Source organism: Musca domestica, unplaced genomic scaffold (assembly GCF_030504385.1).
Source record: "Musca domestica strain aabys unplaced genomic scaffold, Musca_domestica.polishedcontigs.V.1.1 2, whole genome shotgun sequence".
Classification (NCBI taxonomy): domain Eukaryota; kingdom Metazoa; phylum Arthropoda; class Insecta; order Diptera; family Muscidae; genus Musca; species Musca domestica.
This window is the reverse complement of record NW_026712249.1, coordinates 37,911,396-37,926,583: the sequence shown is the minus strand read 5'-3', so window position 1 is coordinate 37,926,583 and position 15,188 is coordinate 37,911,396. Positions and strand designations below refer to the sequence as shown.

The window sequence follows — 15,188 nt, the reverse complement described above, 5'->3', positions numbered from 1 at the left end:
CAAAAAGTTCAAGAACTTACAACGCAACAGAAAGAAAATAGACTCAAAAGAGCTAAAAAGTTGCTACGCTTGGCCGAAAGTGGTCAGTTGACGAATTTGGTTTTCTCCGATGAGAAAACATTCGTTCTCCAGCAGTTTGTAAACAAACAAAATGATCGTGTTTACTTGTCAAAGAGGCAGCTGAAAATGTGCACCTGCGGTTGGCCACCAGAACTCAAGAGCCGGCAATGGTGATGGCGTGGGTCGTCATAACAGATGTCGCTCTCCGCTTGTATTAATCGACCGTGGCATCAGAATAAATGCCGAATATTATCGCGAAAATATTCTGGAGGGTGTATTAAAGCCTGGGGCACCCAACATTTTGGCCGCAGACCTTGGACATTCCAACAGGACTCAGTAATGCCACCCAAAAATGATTACAAAATGAGGTTCCTCGCTACATTTCCTGCGCACAATGTCCACCAAAATCTTTGGATATGGGCCAAAATACCGCAGAGCAACATTCGGGCAGCGTGTAACGGTTTCATTGGCCATTTGAAGGCCATAATTCGTGCCAAAGTGACCAATTCGAACAAATCTATTTTTTTTTTTCAAAAATTTGATGCTATATCTGAAATTTGCTTTCATTCAATAAAATTTTAAAAAAATATGTAACAATTATGGCGTTTGACTTTGTTGCAGTTTTTTATCTCACCCTGTACTAAATTTGGTATTGTGTGAAGGAGTAGAACTGAGATCCTAAAATTTGGTATAGATGTCACTGTTGGTGTCTGTGATTAAGGTAAGGAGATGGTTTTGGAATTGTGTACTATTATTGTTCGAAAAGTACTAAGTGGTGCTAGTTTTGGATCACTTTTGGTGTCTAGGATGGAGAGATATAGATTGTTCTGTGTCGCTTGTTCATTATTTGCTGCACTCGAATTTATGGTCCATTTTAATTTTTTTTTTTTTGTGATTTCATCAGAATTAAAAATAGCGGTTTTTTTTATTTTTTTATACAAAACTTATCATCCATTTCACCCTCTAAATATTATCCGATGACAATCCAAATTGTTAGGCTTCCGCTCAGTCCTGAACTCAAGACCCATGCAAAATTTTACTATTCGTCTATAATTGTGGAGTGCAGAAAAACACTTTAAAATCATATATTTTTTAAAATATTGATTCATTTCAACAGCCAACAATATTGCGATCATCTCCACAAACAATAGGCTTCTATTCCGATCCTATCCCTACCTACATGCGAAATTTCGAGAGGATCGGGCCAAAAATGCGACCTGTAGCGCGTTAACATGGACAGACGGACGGGCACACATAGCTAGATCAACTCGGCGAGATAGGAGGACCAATATTTCTAATCTTTTTGGCCCAATGAAACTAATAATACCCCCAAACACATACTCGTGTAGGGTATATAATTTATTTATTTGAGGTAAAATATAAAAATATGCTTTATGGTTTGATGTGCCGAACATAGGAGAACTTATCCTAACACTCCAGAAATACACTCTGACCAATTTCACATGTAAGGATTTAAAAATTTGACCATGTGTATAAATTTGTATGACCGTTCAAATACCCCTCACTGACTCAGATCTAAAAGGAACAAATTAAAATGTATTTTTCGAACAACTCACCTTTCAAAATTTATAGTCCATAGGTTGGTTGTTGGTTGCCTGCTGCAATTAAGACAAAGCCACTGTCATTTAACAGCTGAGCTGGGCGAGATCAAGACACCACCTCACCTCTGTCGTCGTTGTTCACAGCACACAAATTAACAAACAAAACAAAAATTATGACATCCCAAGACGAAGAATGTGTGTTAAATAAAACAGCTGTCGTCGTCAAACTTCCGATCGCCAAAAGCAAATGTTTTGCAAGAAACAATCAAGTTGTTCTGGTCAAAAGCGGGCGCAAACGGGGTTTACATGGACTGGTCTTGCACTTGGAGTTGAACAGGCGATCACAGCAGTTGAATAACAAAAAAAAGCAAACACACAACAACAAATGGGTTGGGGGTCTGTCGTCTATCCACACATAAATAAATAAACAAACAAACACCAAAGTGAGAAGTTAAAGGGGGAGCTCTCTCTCTCTTTATATATCTTTGCCCGTTCTCTCAATTCATGTGTCTCAAACAAAACAATTGCTGGTAATTACTTTGTGTGAGAGAGAGAGTTAATTGTGGTTGGAGGGAGAATAACTTGCTGCTGTTGTTGTTCAACGAGAGGGTGTTGTGACGAGGAGGCGAAGAAACAAAACAAAAATCATCTGTTTTGAAATGCAATAGAGAATTGGATGACGTTGTTGTTGTTGCTGCTCGTTTATTATTGTTTATTTTTCTTTCGTTTTTATTTTGATTTTCCTCTTCTTCTCCTACGTTGTTTTCACCATTTTGTCTCTTTTTTATTTTTGCTGTTATTACGTTTTACTTGCTGCTTCGTCTTTTGTTTGTTGTTAGAGAGGCAGCTGTTCGACGTTGCTGCGCTGCCAATTAATTCTGTCCGTCACTGTTGCAGCCAATGGGTTTTGTTGTTGTTAGTTTTTAATTTTTATTATTCTTTGTTTTTGTGTGTAAATTTTTTTATTTTCATTTATTTGGTTGTAGTGTTTCTTTTTGTGTTATTAGACTTTTATGTTCTTTTTTTCGGTGTACTTTATTCCCGAGTATTCCACACAATGGTGACGACGTCGTCGTCGTCGTTTCTGTGCCCCACTGCGGCTGCAAATGCTAGTCTCTGGTTCGTTCCTTGGCTGTTCTTGGCCAAAGTCAAAGTCACAACAAAGAGTAGGGGGAATGAAAGAGTCCAACCAGTCACAGCAACGATAAAATAAAACTAAAATTCAAGGGGTGGGAGATGTGGGGCAACGAAAGATGTTCAAAAAACACTGGATGGTCAATGGATTCACTATTCCCTTTTCTGGGGGTTTAAAGGATTTTAAACAAAGCCTTCACATCTGCGATTTTCGACAAAAACACACGCACGAAACACTGTTGCGAATTAAAATAAAAAATCGTTGACGTCCTCCACCTCCTGGCGCTGCAGCAACAACAACACTGGTGATATGTAAATTTTTCGTTTTATTCTGGCCTGTTTTTCATTTCCTCTGTAATGACCTTCAGTAAGAGCAATAGATGTTTGGACTGTAATGGCTGGCTGGCTGCTTGAGCGGAGCGTAGGGGGTCTGGTTGGTTGAATTTGATTTTATTTTTCAAAAACCTTGACTCATTTTTAAACATTGGACACTTTTTTGACACTATTTTCCAATTTGCCAAAGGATTTTGATGTGGGAGGTTCGTTTCCAATTTTATTTTCCAGAAAATTTTACTGAGTTTCGTTTCTTTTTTTTGTCGTTTCACAATCACATATTACGTTTCATTTTGTTAATGGATAGGTAGTTACTTTTTTCCGTTCGTTCATTCGTTCTTTTTTTTTCAGAATTTACACTTTTTACACACTGCACTGCACTACAGAACGAACAATTTTCAATTGTAAGAAATTTTTATTAATTTATTTGTTTAACAATAATAATAACGAATAGAAAAATATACACTTTTTTGTAGCAAAAAAGAAAAACGAATCTTATCATCTCCTCTGTAGAAAAATTTCTGTTCTACTTCGTCAACGCCGTCGTCGTCGTCGTTGTTATTTGAAAACGAACAAAGAAATATTGAGCACACAAAATATACAATATTTGAGATGGACGAGATGAATGTATAGCAAAACACAACAACAAAAACAACGAAGACGACGACAACGACAGCAGCAGCACCAACAGGAGAGTACAAAGTAGAAGAGTAAACGTATGTCGTACGAAGAACAATTACGAAATCTATGCTACCAATTAGACCAAGTGTAAACGTAACGTTAACGTAGCGTAGACTATTTTTAACCAGATTCAGTAAAGCAAGTATTAAATTAGGGCAGAGTTAGACCTGACAAATGTATGTTTATATTGCATATTTGTGCTATGTTTAAATTGGTCTTTAATTTACATCAAAATCGAGGAATTGATGTGTGAAACTATGAAGTATGTAATGAAAACTATTTCTAGTAATTTCGGAATCATTTTTTTAATTTATTTTAAATTAATTAATTCCTTAATGGAAATTGTGGTTAACTTATGAAAATAGAATTTACCAAGAGTATTCTGTCAGAATTAAATATTTTAATAATTAACAAATCGAATTGGGTTTTCCATCACATACTTGTATATCAATATCTCAACCGATTTCGACAAAATTTGACAAAGGAGTTTCTTGCATGTGTCTGTTAACTCGAACCGGATATCATTGTTAAGAGTGCATAATATGGCCACTTCCCCCAATGATATATGAGAGCTATAGCTATATCTTAAATTTCATTGTTTTCTATTTTATTATTTCTAATGTCAAAACAAAAATTTAAATTGGATTCAATCCGGTTGGAAAATTTGATTTTTAAGAATATTTTTTTAAGGACCAACGAAAGACTAATACTATTTTTAATGGATCAACAGAATCTAAAAACATTTATTTTGAATAACATTAACTTTCAAGGTTCGAACTGGATTTTTCTGGAAATCTCCTCAAGTTTCAAAGTGGATTTTCCTGTTTTTTTATGGTTCAACAAAGCCAAAAACCCGGGTTTTTGATAACATTTTTCAACAGTCCAACATTATTTTTTTCAAGGCCCAAAAAACGTTTTTTATGTTTTACAAGTTATTTTTTAATTAGATTGTCTTTTTTGTAATGTCGAGCTGAGCTAAAAGCATAGTTTTTAAAATATAACTAAGTTTTTAAAATATAACTAAGATAAGCTCGAATTCAAGGGGGAGTACTCCTGGGATTGAAAAAATCCAAACATGGATACTCTCTTTCTCTCTAATAAGTGCTAGAGTGTTTTGCTCATTTTATAGTGGGAGCAAAATTCGTTGGAAAGATAACGCGCCCGCGCCACAAACCACGGCAACAAACGAAACAAAAGCAAGGAACCAAATGTCAGATGTCTTACACAGCTGCTCAAGTCTGATGTTTTGTGCGAATCGTCTGACCGACATAGGAATTCGCTTTCTCTTGTTAGAGTTTTTTCTCTTCTGCCTTGTATAACATTTGTTGTAAACAGGCAACTCAGTGAGTTTCTCTCTTTTTTGAGATTTTTTTTTCGCTTACACATTGTGGATAAAATAAATGCGTAATTGTTGTTGTGCCGGGGGAAAACACGTACGCCAATCAGAACTCATAAAATCAGTTTTTCGAATTCTGATCGAAAACTGTTAGGAAGTCTGCAAAAAATCAGAAATCAGCACGATATTACTTTTGACTTTGTTCCGGTAACTCTACTTTATCTTCCGAATTTCCTATGATTGTTTATTCAGTCAGACTTCGGTTCGAAAGTCGTCTAAAAATTTTTGTGACATAGGAGTTATTTTAAAATCACTCCTGGGGTTAATGTTGTAGACAAAAGACCAGGGAACTTATGAGGACTGGTGTCCGTTTCAGAAAACTCGGTATATCCTGCCTTACCCCCTGATAAACATTACTATAACGTTGTTTTTATAAAAAACAACGATAACTAACTATTTTGCAGCAACAAAATAATTCAAAATGTTCTGCTTCTAATAAAGGCCACTTCTTGTCCAGGTTTCACAACGTTACACCAGTACGTCACATTTACATTTGTCTAATTGGTGCAAAATTTGAATTTTAAAATTCTCTATTATTGCGATTGCAGCAGCATTAGCTACTGAACTGTGTTCTCTATTCTCATTTAATTTTTTTCTAAATACTGCAGCGATTGCTTTCAATTTTTGCAATATAATATAGATTTTGTTCTTCAGTATTTCGTTTTTTTTTCATTTGATTAAATCATTGAATTGAGAATTCTTCACTTTGAAATTTTTATGGAAAGTTTTTTTTTTTTGTTATTTATTCCACAACTTGTCTGTGTGCGTTTATATTTTGCCTTCTTCTGGGGAGGTAGGTAGGTATTTCACTTTTTGCGTCGTTTGTTACTTTTGCTTGCTACCACTGGCACTTCATTTTGTTGCACTCCACCAACCAAATACAAAAATTGTTTGTATGCCCGTTGTTCATCAGTGTTTCCTTTGTTTTCCAAAATCATCAACAGAACGAATTGTTTTTGTGGAAGGGGGAGGCGGGCTGACTGACGATTGGTGGTGTTTCTTTTATTTTTTTTTTTGTCTACTCTTCTTGTTTTGTATACATGCCTTTCGTATTATTTCTCGGCCTAACAACTGACTTCCACGAAATTCAAAACACAACTGTCTGTTTTCATTTGTTGGCGAACGTCGAAAAAAGTAAACAAACGAAACTCTACCAAATGCTGGCAGAGCAGAAACAGCTGATATCGTCTATCGAATCAACAATGAGAGAGCGAGAGAGAGAATGGAAAAGAAATGTTTGTTTTGATTTGTTTCTCTCATAAAAAGTAAACGTTAGAGTTGCCATTGTCATTGGGAATTGTTAAAATTGTGATTATTTTGCTTTTGAATAAATTTAGGCATTTCCGAGGAAAAAAATGCTGATTGCAGTAAATGAATCAAATAATCTAGGGGCATTATTATTGTTAATTCCAAGTGATATTGGATTCTCAGAATCAACAAAAATTATCAACATATCAAAGAATTTCGATTTCAAACATATTTAATCAGATGCAATCTGTGAAGTTCCTAGACTACAAGGTATTAGCATATTCCAAATTAATGATTGTAAACACAGAGTCATAGATGGATATATTATTAACCTGAAATAATATCATCAACCATAAAAGAAAACGTAGAGAATATTTAACCGTATCGTGATGTTGTTTAGCTAAAAACCTCAGCAGACAATGAGAAATTATGTAAATTAATCTAATGCAAACATATGAAATAATAATTTTTTCTTCATCCTTAAAAACTAAAATTTCCTCCTTTGCAATTTTCCACCATTGGTCTGTTCCAGTGTCTGCTTAAACCTACCTACGCATTAAAAAATTTTACATTCTTGCAGTTCTGGAAAAGACCGCATATTGTTTATAACATTGACCGGTCTACCTAGTATCTGAAGTACGCCTTCGACTATTTTGGCCACAAACATTAAAAACATGTATTAAAAAATTATAAAAATAATAAAAAAACAAGCAGTAAGTAAGCAGTAGTTTTGACTTCCTCCAACATTTGGAAAGATTCCGAAATTTTTCAAAAAAAAAAGTCATAAAAATATGGAATATAGGGAGTTATGTGAGAGTATATAAAACTCTTTTTTGACTGGCTAAAGTCGTCGGCTGGCTATAACCTTGAGCCCCCTACCTAATATCTGAAGTACGCCTACGATGCTTTTGGCCACAAGCATTGAATACATGTATTAAAAAAGTTATAAAAATAATAAAAAACAAGCAGTAAGTAAGTAAGCAGTAGTTTTAATATCCCCATCATTTCGAAGGAATTTAAAAAAAACCGTCGAAAAATACCAGGTCATAAAAATATGGAAAATAGGAAGTTAATGTGAGAATATGTGCCTTCTTCGGGAAAGAACAAAGGAGCGTATGACCAAAATCGAACTAAGTTAACCTAATACTTCTTTTGATCCTATAGTTAAGCCAGTCAAAAAGGCGTCCTGCTTAGACAATGTTCGGTCACAGATGGTATCACTCATTAGGAAATTCAAATACGAACTTTGAAACAAGCCGGGTGAATAAAGTCGCTAAAATCATTAAAACACAGAATAAAGGGAAATGCCGTTATATGGGGGCTACAGACGTGGACCCGTGGTAAAAAATACAGGTAAATGCTTCAAAAAATTTAAAATGTTTTTTTTTTTAATTTAAATAGATTTTCATATGTTTTGTTATACGACGTCATTCGTAGGTCATTATAATACGCGTTTTCAACTATTTTTACAAGTATAAATCATTTTTCATTCAACATTTTCAATTCTAAAATTGGTTTGACAGTTCATTTTCCCAGCGGATGTGTCGATGCGTCTACCTATATTATTCTATCATACGTGGAATTTTATGTGCAATTTTCTGTTACAGGATGTAGTACATTTTAGGAACTTGAAGTTGCAAACTTAAGACATTTCTGGTGAAAAGTGTGACATAATCCATATACTTATTTAGAGGTACAGTCATTTGGGGCTATATCAAACCAATTTACGGCTAATTTGGGTTAAAATTGTGACTAAAGCAGCTGACAAACATAGGATCTGTCAGTACAGTTATAGGGGGGTCAAAACTGGACCTATATAGCCCATTATCAATGCCAAATGTCCGGCAGAACAAACACACACTGCTGAGTAAAATTTTATCAACCTACTTCATTTCGTCCGATTGCTAGAGTGATTTCCACACACGGACTGATGGACGGACATGGCTAAATCGACGTAGAATTTTTTGCTGATCAAGAATATATATACTTTGTGGAGTCTAAAATTTAATATTTTGAGGTTTATGTCCAGTGGAAAATCATACGCACGACGGAAGCCCTACAAAAGCTCAGTAAGCCAAAAAATAATAATTGTTCATAAAGAAGAAGAAAGCTGAGCTTTCAATAGCCTCCACCAATAGAAAAAAAACATTTTTGAATAAAAGTATGTAATATGATCGCCATTTCGACAGATAGACAGGCGGACATCGTTAAACCCACATAGAATTTTATGCTGATTATAAATAGTAGATCTAGATCCACTTACCCGATATAGACAATAGCACAAATTGTAGCATTTTAGAAGGGTAAGAGTGTCAGGTATAATTTGGCATCAATTTTGTCGACGACCTTTTTTTTTTGGGTGTTTTATAAAAACTAATTTGACTATAACTTCCGAACCATCCTGTGAGCACTTGTTTGTTTTGGATACCTATACACTTTCAAACGATGCCAATATTGTCTACATCGGATAAGTGGGCAGGGCCTCAATTCTGGTTCTATGAAAATGTGAAATGAAAACTTTTATAAAGGAAAGAAATGTGAAATGAAAAATTTTATAAAAAAAATTTTCTTATATTTTCATAGAACAAGAATCCAGCCCAGTGTCAAAAATGTGGGTTCCCGAGTCCATCTCCCAAAAAAACTAGTACTACAAATCAGGATAAAAATACCGACCTTTTAAAAAAATCGAAAAAATCTAAGAGTTTTTACTAAACTAGAGTTGTTCCCTCCATTTTTCTAACAACAACTTTTGATTCTAATTTGATTTCAACATCATAATGTAAACATTTTACACTTTCATATTTTTATCACATCACAAAAAATAAATATCATTTCTAATTTAACATTTCGTTATATTTCGCGTTGTATAGGCATTCCCGTCTTTTGAAATACCTGCCCAAATAGTTATCATAAAATGACACTTGGCAACCCTATTTTGTGTCATTTATTGATTAACTCCTCTCTCAAACATTCCCAATTTTTCGTAAACAACGTCAAACGTCTATTGGAGACAGAACACAAACAAGGGAACAGAAGAGAATGGGAAAACACAAGAAAAAGTGTTGCCACTTTTTGTATTCAAATGAATGAATACAATTTCAATGGGAAAATAACAAAAGAAAATATTTTCAATTTGCACAATAGAAATAAATAAAAACTGATATGAAGCATCGAGATTTTAATGAATAAAATGTAGGTTACCTTATTTTCTTATTTTACTCCAAAATTGCTTTTGCCATTCATTCACTTTTGTCCACGACGATGTTGTTGTTTTCACAGAACGAATATCTAGACAATTTAGTCTTGATCACAATTTTTCTTTTCATTTATTATTTTTTGACACAGAAATAACTTCTTTTAACACATTATTTTATCCACTTGTACCGTTTTTATTAATTTTCACTGTAAGAACGCTATAAACTAATTTTCAATTCATTTTTCCAACAAATTAATTTCTAAGAACTTTATTCCGTCGTTTGTTTTTTGTTTTGTCTCATCTCATCTAGGGATACATAGATCGACTTTGGCCTAATCGATAAATTGTCTAAAATTGTTTTAAAAAAATCGAATCGAGTGCCTATCGATTTTAGATGTAATGGGAAAGTATTCCTATAAATTATAAATAAGTTCGTTACTTTTCTAGGAGAAATTATTCAGTAATGGATTAAAGCAACAATAAAATGCCGCAAAACCACATTTTCATGCCAGCACATACCAATTCGTTATATTCTTTAATTTCTTATTCAACATTTTTTTATTATTAACTTTTTTGTTATTTTCTTTACACATTTTATCCGTTTCACAAAAACACAACCGTTCGAGTATAAGCGCGCCGAAACACATGAAGATGTTGTTCTAGGAGTAATGCCAATTTAGCGATTTTTAGCAATAGTATATTTGAAAAACAAAAATAAAACGGCCGGGCCGAACCCTCCATGTCCTGATATAACGGCTACATTAGGTATTTTTAAGATGTTAACAGTTGGAGGGCATTCAAAGTTCGGCCCGGCCGTTTTATTTTTGTTTTTCAAATATATTGTTGCTAAAAATACATAAGCAAGTTTCGTCACAAGACATTACAATATTAAAATGCGAAGCTTTAAAAACAAATCGGTGAATCAAGTAGCAAAAATCATGAAAATACCGAATATAGGAAGGTACCATTATATGGGGGCTATACCAAAACGTGAATAAGGTCTCTAAATTCATCAAAATACCGAATATCGGGAGGTACCGTTATATGGGGGCTATACGAAGACGTGGAACTGCACAGACATTTCTCTGTCATAGGCTGCAATATCCATTACGAACTTCAAATACCAAATTTTAAACAATTCCGGTGAATAATGCCGCTAAAATCATCAAAAGACCGAATATCCGGAGGTACCGCTATATGAGGGCTATACGAAGACGTGGACCTGCACAGACAATTTTCTGACATATGCTGAAACAATTCCGGTGAAAAAAGCCGCTAAAAATCATCAAAAGACCGAATATCCGAGGTACCGTTATATGGGGGCTATACGAAGACGTGGACAGACAATTTTCCGTCATAGACTGTAGTATCCCTTACGAACTTCAAATACCAAATTTCAAACAATTCCATTGAATAATGCCCCTAAAAATCATCAAAAAACCGAATATCCGGAGGTATCTTTATATGAGGGCTATACGAAGACGTGGACCTGCATAGACAATTTTCTGTCGTAGGCTGTAGTATCTATTACGAACTTCAAATACCAAATTTAAAACAATCCCTGTAAAAAATGTCGCTAAAATCATGAAAATATCGAATATTGGGAGGTACCGTTATATGTGGGCTATACGAAGACGGGGACCTGCACAGACAATTTTCTGTCGTAGGCTGTAGTATCTATTACGAACTTCAAATACCAAATTTGAAACAATTCTGGTGAATAATGACTAAAATCATCAAAATACCAAATATCGAGAAGGTGGAGGTACTGTTACATGGGGGCTATACGAATACGTGGACCTACATGGCCCATTTTCAAGACTAAAAGTCCTGCAGATATAATATACATTTGAGTAAAATTTTATCAACCTACCGCATTTCGTTCGGAAGCTATAGTGATTTCCACAGACGAATAGACGGACGGACATCGCTTAGAATTTTATGCTGATCCAAAATATATATACTTTGTGGGTCTAAAATGTATACTTCGAGGTGTTACAAACGGAATGACAAACTTAATATACCCTCCATAATATGATATAGGGTATACAAATCACCCTATACATGGATAGAACATGCATAAATTGACTCAGAATGCATTTCTATGCAGACCACATGTAATTTTATTTAATTTTCATTATTTAATAATAATTTATTTAATTTTAACCATTCGAACCCACTTTCATTCATCAAATATTTTTATAATCAAAAATCGCTAAATTGACATCACTCCCAGAACAACATCCTTTTAAACATCTTCGTGTTCTTGTTTCCCATTTCCCTATCGAAGTGAATAACAACATTAATATATCTATCTCACTTACACCTTCTTATCGATCTACTCAAAAACATCGACACGATACCGACATTCAGTCATTCGGTGAGCTTTAAAATGGACGGATGTGTTTTCTCGCGGAAGCGTAAATTCTAATTGGAAGAGTGTTCATAAAACTTGATCTTTAACATAACGGGCGCATGAGTAACGTAAACGTGCAAAAAAACAATAGCAAAACGTAAAAAAAAGAACAAGTGTTTAAAAAACTCTTAAATTTTATATTTCACAAAATATGTATTTGTTTGTGCATGGCGTTGTTGCAAAAAGAAAAATCATCGTTTTTGTTAGCTACCAATATTCTCTCATGAGAAGATCTTTCTACAATTGTCTCCCTTCCACTCATCTTAAAGAACTTCAAAGAGCAAAACAGAAATAAAGGACGCTGCAACAATTCAGTTTTTCGGCGCGCTTTGCTTTGAACGGTTGTGTTTTCGGGAAACGGATGAAACGTGCCGAGGAAATAACAAAAAAGTTAACAATAAAAAGTATGTGGAATAAGAAAATTAAAGAATATAGCGAATTCGTGTGTGTTGTGAATGTGTGGTATTCAAATTAAATTAATAAGTTTCCAACAAAAGTGTTTTCAAAGAATTTGTGATTTGCCTCATTGGCCGTACAAGTAAGTCGGCGAAACGCGTTGGTGGCTTAAAAAAAATCTGGAGCTTTTGCTAAAGTATTTTGCTAAATAGATGAGTTGCATTGTGTTTTTTTTGGTGATGCCATTGGTTTTTGTCTGTAATAATGCGTACCATTTCATTAAGCTAATTACAAAACCCACCATATAATGAAAATTTTATGAAATACAGCTCTGGCATTTTCGGAAATAATTTCCTTCGTTCAATAATAACTGTTATTACTGAGGTATAGAACTTGGATAACAATGACCCCCTTAAATGTCCCATCGAAACCATTTCTTATTTACAACACCACAATTTCGTTCGTCAAAATGAAAGCACATCTTAAATTGATTGTGGTGAAGGAATACAAAGAAAATATGTGATATAACAACAATACCATATGATAGGTAAGTAACAGCAACAACACTAAAATGAGATTATAAATAAAAGAGGTGAAGAGGAAAGTATAACACTTGTGTTTAACCGTTATATTCATGTCAGTCCCATCAAAAGTTGATTAGTAGCTTTTAGTGCATACTTTTAGGCAAGGGGATAAAGTGTACCAATAATCCTTCTATTGGTGAATATTGAATGCTGATATTTATATAATTCAAAACAATTAAAGGCTACATCTGCTTTGAATTTATTATTTTGGTTTAAGGTTATCTGGTAAATGTTACTAAAAAAAGTTCCTTCTACAAATAACTTTTATAATTAGTCTGCAGCGTAACGTAGATAAATTTTTCTGTATTCTTTACGTTTTACAAACTCAGGGTGTGACAAAAAATTTACGAAGAATTGCACCAAAGTAGTCCTTATATTAGTAACCGTTTTTATACCCTCCACCATAGTATGGAGGTTATATTAAGTTTGTCATTCCGTTTGTAACACCTCGAAATATACATTTTAGACCCCACAAAGTATATATATTCTTGATCAGCATAAAATTCTATGTCGATTTATCAATGTCCGTCCGTCTGTGGAAATCACTCTAGCTTCCGAACGAAATGAAGTAAATTGATAAAAAATTACTCAAACGTGTATTATGTCTGCAGGACTTTTGGTATTAAAAATGGGCTATATAGGTCCACGTCTTCGTATAGCCCCCATATAACTGTACCTCTCGATATTCGGTATTTTGATGATTTTAGCGACATTATTTACCGGAATTGTTTCAAATTTGGTATTTGAAGTTTGTAATGAATACTACAGCCTAAGACAGAAAATGAGCCATGTGGGTCCACGTCTTCGTGTAGCCCCCATATAACGGTACCCTCCGATATTCGGTATTTGGATGATTTTAGCGACATTATTTTCCGGAATTGTTTCAAATTTGGTATTTGAAGTTCGTAATGAATACTACAGCCTCAGACAGGAAACTTTCCATGCAGATCCGCATCTTCGTATAGCCCCCATATGTGAATTATTTCAAAATTTTGTATTTGAAGTTTGTAATGGATGCTACAGCCTATGCCAGAAAATTGTCTGTGCAGGTCCACGTAATGTACCTCTCTATGTTCGGTATTTTGTTTATTTTCGCTACATTATAAATAGATTTTTTTTCAAGTTAAGCATTTGAATATTATAATAGCTTATGAAAAAAGTTGCCTATGCATGTCCACGTCGTCGTATAGACCCTAATATACGGCTACATTCGGTATTTTTAAGATTTTAACAGAATTTTTAATGTTTTTTTTAAATTCCCAAATTTGTACCAAATGGTGGAGGGTATTCAAAGTTCGGCCGAACTTACAACTTTTTCACTTGTTGTTCTTTTTCTTGTGTTTTTCGATTTAATATCGTACCCATGGTAATATAAGGAAGGTAAAGTCATTTCAAATAAGCATTCCAATCTTTGCATTTTCTGTAATTTACCTTGTTAAATTTCACTACATAGATTTGTGTATGTACAATGGATTTATAAACATTTTGACAATGAATTATTTTGAAAAAATTGTAAACATATGATTGCATGACTTTACCTTTTTAATTCTACAATGGTCGCATCGAACCATGCCATTTTTTAAATTCTATATATTTCCAGACTCCTATACACAATAAAAAAAATTGTAATTTCTCCTTTATAAAAAGCTCGCCGATGACTTAGAAGGAAATTTGACGTTCCGTTTGTAAAACCGCTAAATGTTCGTCATAGCTTGAGATGAATATGGAATTTATGATTTCGCATAAAATTGGATATAAATGTTCGATTTTCTTGTAATTTTGCCCATACCAATATTTTTATCTGTATTAGATGAAGTATGAAAATGGAATACCTCGGTCGACTATATCTGGTGCCAAAACTTATCACATATATCAAATAATTTATATACTTTTTATTTAGGTCTGATACGAAATGTACAATATTGGTCCATTCCTTCGGAATCTACTCCATAGAGGGTCAACAATTTGATTAATCATAACAGAAGTTAAAATATATTTAAATAATCGAACATGGAACAGGTTATAAATATGTCGGCAAACCCCCCCACTTCACATTTTCTTAAAATACTTTTCTATTGCGATGAATTAAAATTTTGTTAAAATGACAAAATCTTTTTTTATTTATTGCAATTTGAAATATACATGCTTATATTTATAAATCAAATAATTATCAAAAACATTT

General features: G+C 33.8%; 1 protein-coding gene across 3 annotated transcripts in view; it reads right to left on the bottom strand.

The window, feature by feature from the left end:
- Positions 1 to 9,906, bottom strand: part of LOC101887274 (titin) — an 84,497-nt gene extending 74,591 nt beyond the window's left edge. Inside the window, exons 1-2 of one of the 3 annotated variants that reach the window (XM_059122139.1) lie at positions 5,872 to 6,184; positions 1,638 to 3,469 (exon numbers count right to left, since the gene is read on the bottom strand). The gene's annotated coding sequence lies outside the window, so the exon portion shown is untranslated. Of the gene's footprint in view, positions 1 to 1,637; positions 3,470 to 5,871; positions 6,185 to 9,615 lie in introns of those variants that run through there. The other 2 variants (XM_011292582.3, XM_020035375.2) reach the window with 2 other exon arrangements.
- Between the last annotated feature and the right edge of the window lie 5,282 nt (positions 9,907 to 15,188).